Genomic DNA, 18973 nt, shown 5'->3' on the forward strand with positions numbered 1-18973 from the left:
TGTCAAATTTTGACTTAAATTTACTTTTATTTAACCAGAATTATATTTTTGACTGGAAATCTCCCAGGAGATAATACGATGATGTACAAGAAGCATCATTGTGGGGAAAAAAAATTCTCAGCTTTTATTCACATTTGAACAAAAAGTAGCATGTCCAAAATTATTCAGACCCTTCTCAATAATTAATAGAAAAGCCTTTATTTACAGCAATCAAACGCTTCCTGTAATTGCTGACCAGCTTTTTGCATGTCTCCACTGGTATTTTTGTCCATTCATCTTTAGTGATGAGCTCCAACTCTTTGAGGTTGGAGGGTCTCCTTGCCATCACCCTGATCTTTAGCTCCCTCCACAGATTTGTTGGTATGGGAGGAGTGAGGTAGTTACAGGCTGCAGTGTGCCTGTAATCAGGCATGTGATAAGGGCACCATGGGGTCCTTGCAGCAATAGCGTGGCTAAGCTAAGCAGCACAACGGGACGACAGGGTTGGAGCGTGAGCTCGACTTTACGGAGTGTTCGCTGTTGTAAGGTACGGTGCATTTTTACTCATGTATTCTGCTTTTAATGTGAGACTAGTGTCCAGTACTAAGTGTTTAGTCCTGCTCTTATATCGAGGAGAGGCCCAGACGAGGCGCCTCCTGGTGCAGTACTATTGTGGGAGCAGAACTGAGCCATTAGTAGTTTTGACGGGGTTAAAGCAGGTATGTTTCACTTGTATACGGAGTTTTATGGGTTGGGGATTTAGTTAAGCTACATAACTGGAGTGCAACCTTTAGCTTTGCTCTCTAACCACCTGTGCCTTTTAGTTTGCTTAGCTAGCCCCTGTAGCTTCTTGGCCTTAGGCGCTAACCACCTACAGCTTCTATCTTTGGCTGGTATATAATGCTTAGTTATTGCTGCTGCTCCTTTATAAGTTTAGTTTAGACTTGATAAAGACGAGGTTTGGTTCAGAGCGCCGATTTTGGATTAAGAAAATGTTAATGTTGTGGATATTACAACTTGTGTTTGTTTCCCATCATTTTTGTCCCATGAGCCTGATATCATGTTAACCCTTTGAGTTGGTATGTTTTGATAGCTTGCCAACCTTGATGATGATGTTTCCTTCATCTCCTGTCCGTTTATGTGTCCTAAACATGACGGGTAAACAAAAAAAAAGTATCGTTTCAACAACGTACAGACAGCAGGTCCAACCACCACTGCTGTGTGCCATTCTGCACAGCATCGACAAGGTGTAATTCCTACCTGAGCTTCCACACCTTTCCAAAGGACTCAGAACTGCAGAAACAATGGGTGGTTAAGATCAGGAGAGATCATTTTATCGTCACGAGTACTTCCCGAGTGTGTTTGCGACATTTTATCGCTGCTGATCTGCTCGAACCTCCCACTCCTGCTGGACGACGACGACTGCGACCTGGAGCTTTTCCTGTGCTATTTCAATGGAATAACTATACTATTCCAACTCCATGATCTGGAGTATGGGAAAGACAGAGCGTCCACCCAACACTGATCTAACAGAGATGCAGACTGACCATGATGATGATGACCCCTTACCGTGTCATGAACATGACTACTGCGTCAGTAATGAGCCTGCTGCGCTTGATCTCTCCCTCAATGAAAATGAAGAGCTACGCGAGGAGATATCAAGGCTCCGAAAACAAATCGAAGACTTAACTGTCCGCAGCAAGTTCTGTTTGGAGCGGTTTTCTGCCTCTGATGACGACATACGATTCTTTACCAGGTAAATACAAAATATGGCAGGACACAGTATACGGATGGGCCTTCTCTGGTGTCTGAAATACATTGTGAATGAAATAGCGATTATATAACTTTATATATAACTTTTATATTCCACAGATTTGCAAACCATGCCCACCTGATGGGCTTTTGGAAGCAAATAGAGCCAGCCACCCACATCATCATACGGGTTACAAGCGCACGGACTGTTGAAGACTGATCAGGTCCCTCACTCTGCCAGTACAACGGTAAATGTTTTCCTGTTGTCCATACAAAGCATGTTATGTCATCATTTTCAAATTAATCTTTACATCAAAAGAAGTTTTGATAGTCATAATGTAATATGACAATAGGATAATGTATTTTTTCCCCAGGTTCTTCAAGCAATTGATGAGATTTTTCTCTTCATGTACTACCCGTCATTGGGACTGATGCAAAAGGATTTGGCCCATAGATTTAGAATCCATCGGTCAACTGTTAGTCGTATTAACACCTGGGCCAACTTCCTTTATACTGTATTGGGAGCTGTTTGTTTGGTTAGATGTGGACACTGTGAAAACTCACCTCCCAGATGTGTTTCAGGACTACGCTGACACTCAAATAATTTAGATTCCACAGAACTGAGATGTCAAACTCCAAATTCCCTTCTCCTTCAGAGTGAAGTGTTTTCCACTTATAAATCACACTGTACATTCAAATGGTTGCTTGGGATAGCCCCTCATGGCGCAGTGACCTTTGTGTCTTCTCTTTATCAAGGTGCTATCAGTGATAAAGAGATCTTAAAGCAGTCTGGCATTGTGGCCCTCCTTGACCCATCTATGGCCATCATGGTGGACAAGGGTTTCCTTGTTGAAGACTGCGTTCCATGCAAAGTCCACATACCCACGTTTCTGTCAAAGAGAGCTCAACTGTCTAGGTCAGAGATCAGAACGTCACAGTCCATTGCAAGACTGAGAGTCCATGTTGAGCGTGTGATTCGCAGAGTCAAAGAACATAAAATATTCAGCACAGTGATCCCCCTTTCAATCACAGGGAGCATAAACCAAATTTTTACTGTTGCCTGTCTTTTGGTGAATTATCAAAATGGCCCCTTGGTAAAAGCCTGGGCCAACAATGGCTAATCTCAATCCAGAATTAGACAGATGATGTAATGTGAATTACGGCGATTTATTTATTTTTTTTCTCTAACCTTAAAATGATCCCTTTAAGGTCAGGGGTCGGCAACCCGCGGCTCCGGAGCCGCATGCAGCTCTTTGATCCCTCTGATGCGGCTCAGCTTTTGAATAAAATTAATGAGTATTTAATTACCGTATATTATTTTTGAGACTTAAAAAAATGTTCGGGTGGAATTTCACAAATGTCCGGTATTTAGTTTCGGTTCGCTTGAGTGACATGTCATCGTCACTGAAATAAATTTCCAATTATTTTTGCTTTTGTGGCTCCGAGTCAAAAAGGTTGCCGACCCCTGCTTTAGGTCATGCTAGTCTGTAAATATTGGCTGCAATGTTAAGGTACAGTGCAATATGATTAATTGTATAAAATGCTTTCCCTTTTATATGTAAAATTGACAACACAATACAACATTATGTATTTCTTAACTTTTACTGTATTTGTAAAAAATGAAACAAATACAATAGTAATACAATTGACAGAATAAATTGAAATTGTTTTAATTGTTCATGAGTTCATGTCTTCATTATGATTTTCTATTGCTTGGGCATAGAGAGGTATTTTGGCATGTAAGTGTTAAAGAAAAACATGTCACACCTCCTTTTCACCTCTTCTAATACACTGCTATCTCTGTAAACTCGCTGCACAAAGATATCATCATGGGCACAGATAACTAAATCACACCACTGCATACCAGTAATCAATAACTGGAACTGGATTTGCCAATAATAACAATGGCTCTCCTTCATTTTGTGTAGGCCTTGTGCCACTTTGAGGAATTTGCAGTCTACATAGCTTTGTGCATTTGGGCACTTGATTTCAACAAGCCCAAATGATGGACGCTCAAGTGGGTCATATACAAGTCCATCAGGTGATGCACCCAGCCAAGAGGCATCTGGATGAATCACTAGCCCACACTTGGTTAAGTTCAAGTTTTTCAGAACTGCACAGTCCTTTAAGGCCTCTGTTTCCATTTCAAGTCCCCTCTTCACATGTGCTGTTTGTCGTGTCCCTCGGATTATCCTTTCTGCAGCACCTGGACCTCTAACGTGGCTCACCTCTCTGAAATGTGAGGCAGTTACTCTTTCTCTCCTAAGTGAATGCCACTCAGGTGTAGCACTTTTGGATCTGGTGCCTCTTCAATAAGGTGTGACTGTGACAAGGCCACAAAAGGTGTTGGAAAATGCTTGAAATTGTAACTTCATTTCACAACAAATATCTGTCTGACTGAACAGTTATTTTGTGATAACAAATACGAGCATCTTGCAATTCCAGGATGAAACATGAGAGAACGTGAAGACGTTACGATTGGGTGTTTTGAAAATAAACAACCATTAAATAATGTGATGATAAAGCGAATAATTTCAAGTACATGTATAAATATTTAACTTATCCCAACAAACATGCGACGTCAGAAAGACGTTAAAATCAAGTCTGTATCACGTCGGTCAGTCCAGACCCTTTTTTGCATGTCTGGTGGACGTTCAAAATCTGACAGTGTGACTAGGACCTTAACCTTTTAACTTAACATCATGAACGTCTATGACGAGTTTTCTATCTGAACGTTTGACTAGGACCTTTATTGGATGTCAGGACGTGCAAAAACTGCAACTGAACGGCAGTAATAGACGTTTAAAAAAGACGTCGCTAAAACTTTCATTCTGGCTTTTCAGTGGACGTCTTTTGAACATCTGACAAAGTGTCTTTGCTCGTGCTGGGAAATATTGAAATGGACCTTGAAAGTGACATACAAGTGTTTGAATTCCACAAGGTGTATGAACCCTGCAAACATGACTTTGTTCATCGCGCTGAAGCACGGCGCACGCGAGGTCGTGCACCTCTCGAATTTTGTAACTTCGCACGCGCCGCGCCTCAGCGCAATGAACAAAGTCATGTTTGCAGGGTTCAATTCAAGCGCTTGTACCAATATTTCCCAGCACGTTAAACTTAATTAAGTTAAATATTTATACATATACTCGAAATGATTCGAAATATTGCGCTTTTAATCACATTATTTAATGGTTGTTTATTTTCAAAACGCCCAATCTTAACGTCTTCACGTTCTCTCATGTTTTCATCCTGGAATTACAAGAGGCTCGTATTTGTTAATGTAATACATGAAAACTGTTCAGTCAGACAGATATTTGTTGTGAAATGAAGTAGTTACAATTTCAACATTTTCAAGTACTTTAGCCTAAATTGCAGCACTTTTCAAACCTGAAACACAAAGCAGCATTAAAATTCGTCAGGTAAGTGTTCATTCCCCTGTTTTGAGGGGTGTTTCTTTTATACTACCACATATAGTTTCGGACAACACTGCAAAGCGGAAAGTATAAAGCCTCCACCGCTCGCGGAGGTTCGCACGAGGTGCGCGCGGAGTCGAGCGCTATGGTCACTCAACCAGGCTTTAGCGCCCTTCGTTGAAATGTTCCAAAAGCACCGCTTGCAAACGGGCTTGTTCAAGTCCTTCAGTTTTCCATCTGTATCTGCTTCGAATCCAACAGCACTGCGTTTGCTTAAGCTGCCATATTAGCATTACAAACTGTCCTGTGCATTACGGCAGCTTGGGTGGGTCAAGACGAAAGCGCATTTTATGTAAAAAGAATCGATACTTAAGGGAAACGAGTATTGTACCGTTTCAGAATGTTCAGTATCGATACGTATCGATATATCAATTTTTTTGACAACACTAATCTGAAGTACAACAAAGCTAAATTAAATTTTGAAGAGAACAGATCAGATCGTCTTATCAGATGATCAAAAGCATATATATTTTTAACCACACACTGTAATCTGCCTATTAAATTTGGTACTACATACCTAACTCCACTGGCTGTAGTAGCACCTGGTTTTGGCTTTAGGACAACCATGGCATCCACGGGTCCAGGCTTCACCCCCTATTAATTTAAAAGATGGTGTTAGTAAAGTGACTGTGATACATTAACTAACATTAAATAATGAAATAAGACAAACCATTGTTGGTGGTTTATGCCACTTCTGTTCTGTCTGTGTGCATGAAAGGACAGGAGGGACGACAGACATGCCAGATTCAGAATAATGAGCAGTCTGGAAAAGCAATGCAACCAAGTGTTTGCAGATTCCGCAACTAGCAACACAAGAGGCAGTTGCTCTTAATGAGCACAACTGCATTGAATCACGTAATGTCATCTGAAATACACAAGAGGCAATATTTAATATCTTGAAAAGAAGACTTCAGCAATGTCAATAGGCGCAATATCTGTCCCATCATGTTGGTAGTGGTGAATGTCACTTGTCTATTGTCTCATGTAATGTTTGTGCTGTTTTGCATCACTCTTAAAACACTTGGCTATACTGTCTTTCTATTCTACAGTGTTGTGCATGTTTCAATCTACTAGTTCAGTGAGCAACTATAAACTAAATATATTTTAGATTTAAACTTCATTTTCACTCCAGATGAAATGCTTACACATAGGAGTGAAACAGGCCTACTTATATTTATATTATTTTGTTGTTTCCACCACCAACAACAGAACAGTGCAGGTTTTACTTCAACTGCTTCTTGAAGAGTGTTATCAGAATATGTTAATAGGTGTAAGTGTTGCAGCCATATGTTAATAAAGAAGTTAAGATGAAAGATTTGAAAGACAGATTGACAGATTTTAGAAAATGCAGTTTGAAGAATAGCTGAGGTGGACTATATTCTGCTTTTGAGTCATAGAGGTAGATAACAATAGCTCGAACTGTAAAATAAACTCCCATTGTTTACTATAGGCAAAATAGACTGCTAATGATTCCCACTCAGCTACTCTGCATTTGGCTACCATTGTAAGCTTTGAAAACCAATGCCTATGGTTATCACAGCTTACGTGAAGTAAGAGCAAGGATAAAAGATTGAACTTGTGTTGAACTCACTTTTGAACTTGTTCAACAGAACTTTGAACGTGACACTGAACGAACTCGTGTCATTTTAACCAGTCCTACTCTCAGCTGGTGTGGCGTATCTGTTTTCTTCATAGATCTGTAGCAGTGAGCCCTCACTGTTATCTCGTTAGCCTTACTTTTGCCTGATACTTCCATCAGAAATACAAACATGTTTTAAAAAGGCATTTCTAGTACTAGGACAGGTTGGTTCGTTACTAAAAACAACATCACTTCATTAGACTGCCACCTCAGGCTAGCTAGCTAACTAGCGTCGGCCACTTACCTTCAAAATTGCAGAGGTAGGATGAAACGTAGAACTTGAAACCCTTTTCAAGTTGACTCTGTGTCGTTGTACTTGATGCTCTGACAATACGACGCACATCGTTGATGGTAAATTTCGGGAACTCCAACAGGCACCTTGTGAATTTAGACTCGGCCATGACATCGACACTTCCGCATACCAACCGGAAATACGGTAGCATCCTGACACCAACGAGGAAGTGGTGCGTGCACCTAGGCCATTGTACCGGAAAAAGGTTAACTTCATGAAGCAGTGGACATTATCGCCATCTGGTGGACAGTGAAAGCAGCGTCTTTTATTTATTCATTTTTAGCCTTTAACTCCATATTGTTCATTAAAGTTTTTCACGTTTTGTCAATAAGTCAATAAAGGAAATCTGTTTGGTTTGTTGTGATTTGTTGTTTCTTATATATCTAGCTGGTTTTGGGTTCTTATTTTACACTTTTTAAAATTAATCACATTTTTTAATATGTATACGTATATCGTGAATGTTTATGTATGGATGTAAAAATAACAAAAGTGCTTGTGGAAAAACAAGTTTGATTTATTAGTGATTTTAGTGATTGTGGACATTAGCATCTTTGTTTTCAGTTTTTATTCAAAAAGAGGATTTGTTCCACTGTGCTGGGACACAATTTTTCAAGCCTCACACAGCACTGAGGAGACTGGTGTACATAAAAATTCCAGTGCAAGCTGATAGAGGTGGAGATAAACCGTGGAACTATTGGGTCAGTCAGGTATCTTTGAACCTCAACAGTAAATCCCACATTCCCTCACCTGAAAAAATAAACACACATGATGGTCAAAGAACAGGGGGCTGTTCCACGAAGCGAGCTTATGAAAGCGGCGCTTATTAGAGTGAGCCTCGCTTGAGTTAACCAAACAGTTCACTTCCGTCTAGTTCCGTTCCACTAACGAAATCCAGACGCAACCTGTTCCCGCTAATTCAAGCCAGGCTTTTGTAATCGGCGATCATGCGCGGTGCACACAGTATTTACACAGCCTCACTAATCGATATTCGAAAAGGCAAGAAAATGTCGAAAGAGCTGAAGGAACGAGCAGCTTTTTTGCTTCTTCTGCTGAACATGAGCTACTTATACGTCTGTATGAGGAATATAAATACATTATTACGAAGAATGGCAACACGTCCTGTTTTCATAAAGTCAGAGAAGCTGTCTGGCAAAATATTGCAGACAGACTAAATGCGTGAGCATATAATTTAATCCATTCATTGGCATTTTAAAAGTGTTATAGTAAATTAATAATGTTATTTAATAATTTCCTGATTTAGAAGTAACATAAGCGGGGTTAAGAGAACGTGGCAGCAGGTCAAGGTGAAATATAAAATATACTCCAGAATGGTAAGTACAGTTGATTAGTCCAATATGCAGGAAAAGGTAAAACACCATTTTAAATAACTGTATAAAATATTTTAGCAACCAGAAAGAAATTTCTGCCTGTTCAGAAAGGCCAGCTGTAAGTCGTGTGTGTCTATGTATCTGTCTGTTAATGTGCTGTGTGATCTCATGATTTGTGTTGTGTTTAAAGGAAATGGAAGAACAGAGAGAAGACCCTCAGACCTCCATGTCCAGAGCTCACACCTCTACAAGAGAACAAGTGAGTAGTAGTTATGCAGTTCAACATGAATAAATACTTCTCAATCTTGACTATACTTCTGTTAGGTCCTGATATGTACCCTGATATGTACTATTCTCTTGCAGGAGCGAGATGAGTTATTACTGTACACATTGTACTATTCTCTTACGGGAGCGTGATGAGTTGTTGCTGTGTGATTGTGCTGTTCTCCCGAGGGAGCGTGATGTGCTGTGGAATGTGTGTTGTGTTGTAATCTCTTTCAGGTGCGCCCGGGATGATGGGGTCACATGGTTCTGGGTGGTGCCTGACAAGTCAGTCCCAGTCCACAGCTACAAAAGGCTTCCTGGGGGTGAAGACGGCAGGAGAGAGTGGCAGGCTCTCCTCGTTTGATCTCCCTGTTTTGGGGATGACTTTGGATATATATACACATCTGCTAACCGTAATCGAGACTTGTTAGACTGCCCCTTGTTCTTGTGTGTGTGTGTGGTGGACTGTGTTTCTGTTTTTGCGTAGTTGTGTTTGTTATGTAGTGTTCTCTTTTATTTTCTTGGTTGTTGTTGTGTAAGTTTAAAAGAAGTCGCTTAGCACCAGGTAGTTTTCTTTTCCCGTTTTCAGCGTGGCCTACCTGAAGTCAGTGGTGCTAAGCCAATGCTTGTTACATCTTGCATTTTCTGCATTTTCATGTGGTCCAAATACATGTTATTGAACGTGTTGTCGGTTCCCCTTTATATTTCACTCCTCAATCACTCCAACATTAATTCGCTGTTACCGTCTGACCTAGACCGGGCGGGTAACACTTCTGTCTTTGTAACGTATAGAACACGCTGAGAGGGATCCTGATGCGGAATAACACGATCTTTATTAGGATAACTCTGTGTAACTAGCCACACGATGAGCACAGTGACGTATGGCAGGTGCAGAGCAGTAGCGTGGGAGCGGTGGTCAGTGCGGTCCAGGGTCGAGAGGCGAGGGCAGAGTCCGGGAGGTATCCAGGGGTCAGACAGGAGAGTCCAACTGCACTCTTGGCATTACTCCTTTTTGCAGTATTGCCACCTTGTGCAAAACTGCACAGGCTGCTTTAATGTCACAGGCTCTCTCAGGGGTCACTCTGAGATGGCGCAAGCAGTTAAATCTGCTCTTTAACTGTCCAAATGCCATCTCAATGCATGCCCTTGTCTTTGAATGTGCACGATTGAACCTCCTCTCGGCATCTGTTGTAGAGTCTGCATATGGGGTAAGGAGAAAAGGTTGGCAGGGGTAACCCCTATCCCCAAGCAGTAAGCCAGGAAAAGCACCTACAATTATAAGGAGTAGAGTTAAACACTGAGGCCAAATCTGCACTATTTTGTGTGGTTGGAGTATTCTTACCTTCGGCAAACCTCTGTGCCAGTGAGGAGGCACGAAATATTGTGCACCGAGCCGGGCCATTTTGCTTCAATGTTGGAGAATAGAAATTGGCTGGTGCAAACCATCTAGAACAATGGCAAAAGTGACAAAGGGTGAAAGTTGTTCAAACCCATGGAGCGACATGCTTTACAATTTCTGTTGGGTGGGCAAAACTTGCATGTACCTGTACATTGATGCTGTGAAATGATTTTCAGTTCACATAGTCTGCCTCCATGGGTCCAGATGGAGCCTTTATCCTGATGTGAGTGCAGTCTATAGCACCAATGACATTTGGAAATCCTGGAGAATTCAATTTGTTTTGAATTGAATGAATTTTAGCATGAAATAGTTGATCAAGATGAATACAGAGCACTTCGGTAAGTGCTCTGGATAAGAGTCTCTTTTAAAGTCATATAAATTTAACTCCAAGTTACTGCTGTTCTGAAAAAGCTTCTTTTATGGGAAGGATGCCTCTGTGACCAGGGAATTTAATGAATATATTAAGGAAACGCTTAAGCGCAAGACAAACCTATCGAATTTCGCAGCAGACCGTCGCCTTACTAAGATGTTCTGCATACCCAACGCTGTACAGAAATGCGCCGCTGGCAAAGAAGTGCAAAGCGATACAGACTGTTTGGGGTTTGGTAAGAGCTCTACTACGTCTAGTGTTCTTCTCAATATATGGCCCCAGTAATTTACAAAGATATATAATACTGTGTCTTCTGAACCTGTAGTGCTCAAATAAGTAGTCATCCGGAAAGCCCAGTGGATCTGTCCTGTCCTGGAATGACCTTGGAGCTGGTAGCATGAATGCTCTGTGCACTATACACGCTCCCTCATCTACTGGATTTTCTACAAATGGGCATGCCATGGTCAATCAGCCTTCAGCCTTCACTGTTAGCTGTTCTTTTATAGCATACATTTTGGATTATTTGTATCACCTGTATGAAAATCTTGGTAAGGTAGTTGTCTGTATCAATTTCCTTTTTGCACCATTAAGTTAACCACACATTTACATTATTTATACTGAACATATGTGAATTGCGGAGTGATATGATTTGCTTGTAATTTGAACACAAAAGAGGAAGTGTGGGGATAAATATATACCTAAAAGTATCTTCACCTAAATTACTCAGTTATTATTAATACTCAGGTACAAAGAATTGTATTTTTGTGATATAGTGTTTATGCTAATGTATGTTTGTTGACCATAACTGCGATTAGACACTGTATTCCATTTTACACTGACCTGAATTTGTTAAGATTAAACCAATACATTAAAATGTGCAAAAACCTCGCTGATTAACAATGAATATGTACTCTGAAGATCGAAATATAAATTGCATTTGGAAATATAATTATTACATTTTGATAATAATGACCTGCAATCATTCCAAACTAATAATTACAGTACTCCATTAAATGTATAAAAATATATGATATGATATGCTACATCCACAGCAATTTAATGGATAGAATTGCAGCGGAACCTTGTTCCTCAATTTTGTTTCCCGGATGGCGAGACTGACATCACGCTGCTGAGCCAATAGAAGCGGTCCCGCTAAGCTAAGCTTCAACTCTAGCCTGGTACGGAGCAGGTTAGTTCAAACGTATATGTTGCTGTAGTAACTGAGCGAGGCTCAAGTCTAGCCTCTTTCGTGGAACCGAATTTGAGCAAAATGAGCCAGGCTTGTCTTAAAAAGCCCGGCTTACTGAGTTAGCTCGCTTCGTGGAATACCCCCCAGGTTAAGGGGTTTTGTAAAACATATTAACTTTTACCTCCCATTAGAATGGAAACAATACTTCCCCTTGGCCCACCGGGGAAATCCCTGGTAGTAATGTATGCCAGTCCGCCCCCGATACCTACAGTTGCATACATTTTACATACATTTATTATGCATAAAGCAGTTTTACCCTGCTGACTGTCAAAACCTATAGAGTTTTCTGTTGCCATCTGCACAAACGGCAGCATGTGAAGTTTTGTCACACTGAAACTTGCACAATGAGTACTCCATGGAGCTTCTCTGGAACATGTCTCCATGTATCTTCCCAATTAGCAAGGTTACAATTTAATAAGTTAAAATTAAAAGTCCTAAAGAACACCTAAATATGTATTAATCCACACTGGACTTACCCTTCCCAAACTGCCAAGGTCCTCCCATCCAACATCTGCAAAAAAACTTTGCCTTGCCTTGTATATATGTATATAATATATATTATATAGTATATATCATTTGTATATGTATATATTATATGTATATAATATATACTTATTTTATTTGAATCACTTGTATGATGCATGTAATGTTTAATTACAAATGTCTACATGCCATTTATTCTGGCCCTTACTTGCAGAAGTCCCTAAAGGTAAGATATACAGACAAACACTCTGAAAACAGTGATCACACTACAACACATAAAACATGCAACAGAAACAAAAACAAACAAACGTTTGACGTGACAGTGACCTCTTATTTTGGTATACACTCGTTGATGTTTTGAATAGGCGCCTCATCAGGATACCTAAGGGTCCTCGAGAAACTCACAATATAAAACCACCATCTTGGCCTGTCTTGGCCACATTTCAATCTTTCTTCTGAGCAGGAAAGGGGCTCCTTGCAAGTAGCTGTTGAAGCGCTGCAGCAATTGGTAAGCATTTGTTTAGACGTTACCGGTTTTTTCTATTCTATTCCGTAGTTGATGTTTGCCGTTGCTAAAAGCCGTATTGTCAGAGCCTTTTCGACGTGTGACACCTCTGGTACGTTGACAAATGCACAACAATTCTGTTAATTTGTCGTAGTAGTGACTGTTAAAGGTACTGTAATCTTTTTAACACTGCAACTACCAGCATTTTCATACGACTCCTTCTAGCAGAGAGTGCCAAATGGCAGTGCTGGGGTCATTTGCATCCCATTAGGCCAGGCAGAGAGTTGAGCTCATGCTCCTTATGCAGGCCATATTCAATAGTATTTTCAGAATTTGCTGCAGGCCATATTCAATAGTATTTTCAGAATTTGCTGCAGGCCATATTCATTAGTATTTTCAGAATTTGCTGCAGGCTAATGAAAACTGCACTAATGGACACATGATGGCCTAATGCAGAGGTGTCCAAACTCTGGCCCGCAGGCCAAATGTTTAGGCCATCTTTGTTATGTACATGCAGCCACTACTTGGTAATGCTAAACGGGGGGATGGGTGATTGTGTGAACTATGTTGATACATTGACTCAGATGGAGAAGAAAAAAACCCTTTAAGAAAAAATCAGAACTTTAGCTATTTTTGACCAATCAGCATGTCTCCTTTTGCAGTGAGGAACAATCCAAAATTAGTACAAAGGAGGCAGACTTGAGATGTTTTAGGATTATAGTTCAAATAATGTCGTTGTCAGTTTAATAATGGAGAGAGATGACTGCAGACATAGGAAACTTGTTAATAAAGTGCATAGACTTTAATAAACTGCACCAAAGTAAATGGCCTATCTGGCTACATGCTAAGTGAAATAAAATAGAATAAAGGTCTAATAAAAGCCATCCTTTATGTACATGCAGCCACTACTAGGTAATGCTAAACGGGGGGGGGGGGGATGGGGTGATTGTATGAACTGTGTTGATCCATTGACTCCGATGGAGAAGAAATGGTGAAATAAAATAGAATAAAGGTTTCTCACTCTAGTACTATATTACAATATTATAAATGTACAGAATGGAGGTAACTGAGATGGGTTCTATATATTTTTTTAATGTTGTTGCAGCCATTAGATCGAAATATGCCGGGGTACCCAGGTAACAGTGAACAGGTATGGGTGTGATGGGTGGTAGTGTGAACTATTATGACTATTATGTATGTATCCACCTACATGTGGATAAAAATCCATGTTGCTATATTTCACTTACTCTCGACTTAGAAGCAAAGATGGCAAAGGTTTGCAGAACACAGCAGGCTTTGGACGTGGTCCTCAACCATGTCGACCCTTGTGACTCTGATGGAGGAGAAATAACTCTTGATCCGAGTAGTGACTCTGAAATCTCTTCTGGTAAGATTTCCTATTTTTGTTTGTCAGTTATGGGTGTTGTGTTTTTGGAAGAGACACTGCAAAAAAGTACCATCTGGATAAGTTTAAAATTACTCGAATATTATTCTATTTCAAGTAGTTGAGGGGTTTATTGTATAAATTTATGTAGAAATATCTTTACCTATTGACATTTTTTCAAAAGATAAAACTATTTAAATATATATATATATATATGCCACGTATTGCTGTGTGAAAACAATCCTACATTACTTCCAAGGTGGCATACTTGAGATGTTTTGGAATTATAATTGGGGTTCACACACGTAGTGTGGGGGAAACCTATTTTTGCAATTTAGGGTTCACACACATCTCAGGACTGTCACACTGTGCAGTTTTGAAACATTTGGCCACTAGGTGGCACTATTTGTGAATCATGCATAACTTTTCCAAATCTTTGCTTAGGAAAATGAAACTTGATTCTTTTGATTCCTTGCAGTCCACCTGACAACTTTGCAATTACAAGTCCTATTAAAAAAGGCGTAGTTTTGTCACATTCATCAATTGTTTGAAAATAGCACTTTTCGAACTAGTCCTAGGAATTTGATCCAATGATGGCAAGAGTGGCATGGGCATAATCTGTAGACACTGTAGGTAAACTATTTTTAAAAATTGTTGGATTTTTTTTATTTTCAGGTGGGTCCATTTTCCCATTATATCATTGAGGCCATATATGACCTATATTGCTATAATTCATATAAACATGTTGATCAACTCCCAATTCAAAGCCTTTTATAGACAGGTCTTCAGGTATGCCAAGTTTGGTTCAAATTGGCCTGTCGCATGCATTGTCCAAAAACCTAAGAAATCATAAAAACTCATGCTGCAATCCGGTTATGCAGAATACAGACAAATAAAGGGTCTTGTATGAGTCAGATCAATGAGATAAAATAACTTTGCAATTAGATCTCATAACAAAAGGTGCACTGCTTGACCAGAAATGAACCTTTTATTTCACTAAAATGTCTTATTTCATTACTGTAATATCAGTATGGTATTACATGGGCCTCCATTTACTTGCCAAATACTGGAACTGACTGAATAGTACATACATAAGAACCCCACACACACACACACACACACTGCTGATCTCAGCATGTGATTTAGTTCTTTGATCTGACTCAATTTCCCAATACACATTTTGATCGTTTTGGGCCTTTAGTGCCTCAATTGAATCTTTTTGTGCACATTAATTTATTTATGCACACCCCCCCCCCCCCATTAAGGCCAAAATACCTATTTGTGTGTGAACCCGCCAATCGCCGGCTACGTTTCAAATATTATGTTTGTCAATTTCACATTATTTCAACCTTTCACTAATCAAATCTCAAACATATGGTCCTGTAGATGAGGAGACTTCATCACCAGTAAAGAGGGGGTCGCGTGGAGACACACGGGCGGCTGACAGAGACTGCAAAAGGCGGCACAGTGTGGCATGAAGAACAGATCGGAAGACATGACTGAGTGCATCCAAGCCCAAGTAAATGCAATACCACGAATGGAGAGCCAACTGCTTTTGCCCTACGGAAAGTATCGAGTCGCTTAGAGAGTTTCCTCTGTTTCATTTCTATTGAAATGCTTCGGATCATACAGGGGTGGACTGTCCAGCATGCACGCCAGACACAGCAAGAAAAACTGGTTCATGTCCCTCGCTGAGCTAAAGGCGTTCATTGCAATCCTCATCCTGCGAGGTGTTGTGCGCCTTCCAGCGGTGCATGACTCATGGTCTACAACACTGGGAGTGCCCTTAATCACCAAGATTATGTCGCGAAACCGCTTCCAGAACATCATGCAGCACCTTCACTTTGACGACAAGTACACACGCAGTGAACGAGCTGCAACTGACCGGTTTGCTGCAATCTCTAATGTTTGGGGGTCTTTCGCTGCCAATTGCATCACTTGTTACAACCCAGGAAGGCATATCACCATAGATGAGCAACTTTTTCCAACTAAGACCCGTTGCTCTTTTCTTCAGTACATTGCAACAAAACCCGACAAGTTTGGGATAAAGTTCTGGGTGGCATGTGACCTGAAATCCAAGTATGTATGCAACATCATTCCATATCTTGGCAAAGACTCCAGTCGTCCCGTGGGGGAAAGACTATCGGAAAATGTGGTGATGAAGCTTATGGAACCATTTATGGACCAAGGAAGAACTGTTACCACAGACAATTTTTTCACCTCACTGTCACTAGCAAGGCAGTTGCTGGGGCCGGAAGACCACCCTCCTTGGCACAGTAAACAAGATTCGTCGTGAGCTTCCAGACTCTGTCAAAAGAATTTGGGCCGTGAGGAATTTAGTACACAGGTGTTTTCAACCTCTGGTGCCACGCTGACCGTTTACGCGCCCAGACGGAAAAAGACTGTCTGCATCCTCAGTAGCATGCACAGTACGGTGGAGATTGGAGACACCCGAAAAAAAAAGCCAAACACAATCACAGACTACAACAGCCTAAAATGTGGTGTGGATGTCATGGACCAAATGGTGCGAAAGTACAGTGTACGTTCAGGAACACGGCGTTGGCCAGTCGCTGTGTTTTATAACATGATTGACATTTCATGCCTGAATGCACATGTGCTTTTTCAAGCATGCACTGGGGTAAAAGAGAGACGGTCCGAGTTCTTGGTGAAGCTTGCAACAGAACTTGCACAGTCTCATATGGAAGCCAAGGAGGTGTCCAAGGTAGAGTTTCAGCAGCAACAACCCACACCTGACACAGGGAAAAGGGCATTGTGCCAGGTTAAGTGTGGCTGCAAGAGTAACCGTGCCACTAAGCGTTGTGGTTTTTGTAAAAGGTTCACATGTGGCAAATGCAGAAAGGAGATTATGTGGCAGTGCCAAGTGTGTTTAGACAATTTGTAAGTGTGCTGAGTCTATTGGGTTTTCATACCAGTCTGACAACAAGCAATGTAGCTCGCTACTGCACAATGACTGTATGTACATAAACTTCTTAGCAGTTTATATTTCTGTTTAGTTTACATTTCCATTTATGAATACTTATCATAATGTTGCATGCTTATTTTATCCTTTATTACTATTTCGTTGTACAGAGCAACACGTTTCTTTACTGTGCATATACCAATAAAGTTTCTCGTGATGTTTTGCACTGGGCTCCAAAAGTACATTGTGACAAAAGTGCGTCTCTACTAATGACATGGCAGAGACTGAGGGGATTATTAATATTTCAGGGCGAACCCTTTCGGTATTCCGGCGAGGGCCATCCTTAACTGGTGATGCACCGGTATCGGTGACCATCAACTTCTGTTCAAGAGACTCATAAATATTGGAGTTGGATAGTGCTGCTTCTTGTCAGAAAAGAAATGTTATCAATCGTACGAACCACCCTAGGCATTTGTTAGTAGAAAATAGGAAATGAATAAGCTGACGTTTAACCAAAAGCTTTAGAATCAACAGATTTTTTTCATGCAACGTAAAACATAATTGTCTGCATGCGTGAAAACGTCATTTAGGCCTACCTAATCTTTTCAAATTCAGAGTTTGTCATGCACAGAGGGAACAGGTTTCCTTAGATACAATGAAAATTTTACTTTGCTCCTCGCTAAGAATGCCAAATATGTCATTAACAAATATCTAAGTATATACAAGCACATATCTTAATCAAGAAATACACACTAAATAAATAATTCATTTTGAAATGAGCTTTAATTTCCTTATAAACTACAATCAACGATTGAGTACCCATGTGCAGTTAACAGGATTTGACCCTACCTTATTTCTTGACGACACATGCATGGTGGTCTCTGGTTACAGAATTCAGTGGTCACAGATGTCTAACACGGGAAACAAGCATAAGACCAATTCAGAATAAAAGGCCATGACTGTTAATCTAAGACAATTGTTTTCTCTTTCAGGGGACATCGTCCATGCATCCTGGGGATGAGGTACGTGATTGACTAAGTCTTGAATCTGGAGTCTGAAGGTTTCCTCCTGTGATGATTTTGCACTGGGCTCTGAATGTCTGTGGCGAGAAAAGTGCACCTCTACTCTTGACATGGTGGAGTCTGATGGGGGGGGGGATGTTAAAGAAACTGATTCAATAGCTTTATCACCGTACTTTGTAAATATACAGGCGGGACTCATTTTGTCTTGAATTTTGTTTCAGGTGGTGTGCTCTTGACTCCACCTGAAACTTGACTCCACCTGGCTGAGGCTCTGTGAAGAAATTCTGTAATGTCATTATCCTGGTCTACAGTCATGGCCAAAAGTTGTGAATTACACAAATATTATATTTTCACATGATCTGCTGCCCTCTGGTTTTTATATGTGTTTGTCAATTGTTTTTATCACATACAAAAATATAATTGCAATCATAGGAGTAACAAGCTTTTATTGACAGAATGAGTTAAGTTAATACTGTGCCATTACACTTATTAGCTATACACAGTGCTTACTTTGAAAATCAAACGATGCCAGAACGCAAACAGCGGCATGAGGACAAGGGGTCAGAGGCCAACAATGTCACCGGATCGCAAAACAAAATCACAATGTCACCGGGATCACAAAACGCTTAGGCACACAAAAGTTAAAATAACAAGCCAATTTGTATATATAAATTACTTTTAAATTATTTACATGTGTTTTATAAGTGTTTAAGTGCAGAAGTGCATACAGATTTCTTCATAACTTATAATTAGTAGGCTTGAAAGTTACTGGATCGAGGCAGACAGTTCCCGGAACACACCCTTCAAAATGAGAGTTCCTGGATCCTGTTCCGGCAGGATCCGGCTCAAATTAAGCCCTGGCTATAGAATACAAAAGTAATTTTGTGAGTCGTAGCTTTTTCATTTTTTAAGAC

At 40.4% G+C, this 18973-nt stretch overlaps 3 long non-coding RNA genes and 1 other non-coding gene across 6 annotated transcripts; 3 read left to right on the top strand and 1 right to left on the bottom strand.

Annotated features, from left to right (window-relative positions):
• Window positions 1–306: 306 nt before the first annotated feature.
• LOC143508107 (uncharacterized) lies at window positions 307–3409 on the top strand. Of its 2 annotated transcripts, XR_013129181.1 has the most exons (4): window positions 307–526; window positions 1073–1735; window positions 1852–1979; window positions 2106–3409. It is a non-coding gene; the product is annotated as an uncharacterized LOC143508107 (long non-coding RNA). The 2 variants fall into 2 exon arrangements; XR_013129180.1 differs by lacking the exon at window positions 307–526 and having other exon boundaries at window positions 631–1735.
• Window positions 3410–4998: 1589 nt separating this feature from the next.
• LOC143508108 (uncharacterized) lies at window positions 4999–7393 on the bottom strand. Of its 2 annotated transcripts, XR_013129183.1 has the most exons (4): window positions 7088–7393; window positions 5875–5967; window positions 5722–5798; window positions 4999–5118 (listed from the first exon to the last, which is right to left on the bottom strand). It is a non-coding gene; the product is annotated as an uncharacterized LOC143508108 (long non-coding RNA). The 2 variants fall into 2 exon arrangements; XR_013129182.1 differs by lacking the exon at window positions 4999–5118 and having other exon boundaries at window positions 5487–5798.
• A 1061-nt stretch (window positions 7394–8454) lies between these two features.
• On the top strand, window positions 8455–9413 carry LOC143508109 (uncharacterized). Its single transcript, XR_013129184.1, has 2 exons — window positions 8455–8722; window positions 8965–9413. It is a non-coding gene; the product is annotated as an uncharacterized LOC143508109 (long non-coding RNA).
• Window positions 9414–18099: 8686 nt separating this feature from the next.
• Window positions 18100–18190, top strand: LOC143508110 (small nucleolar RNA SNORD88). Its single transcript, XR_013129185.1, has one exon. It is a non-coding gene; the product is annotated as a small nucleolar RNA SNORD88 (small nucleolar RNA).
• Window positions 18191–18973: the final 783 nt, after the last annotated feature.

The sequence above is a fragment of the Brachyhypopomus gauderio genome, unplaced genomic scaffold (assembly GCF_052324685.1).
Source record: "Brachyhypopomus gauderio isolate BG-103 unplaced genomic scaffold, BGAUD_0.2 sc791, whole genome shotgun sequence".
In the NCBI taxonomy this organism is placed as follows: domain Eukaryota; kingdom Metazoa; phylum Chordata; class Actinopteri; order Gymnotiformes; family Hypopomidae; genus Brachyhypopomus; species Brachyhypopomus gauderio.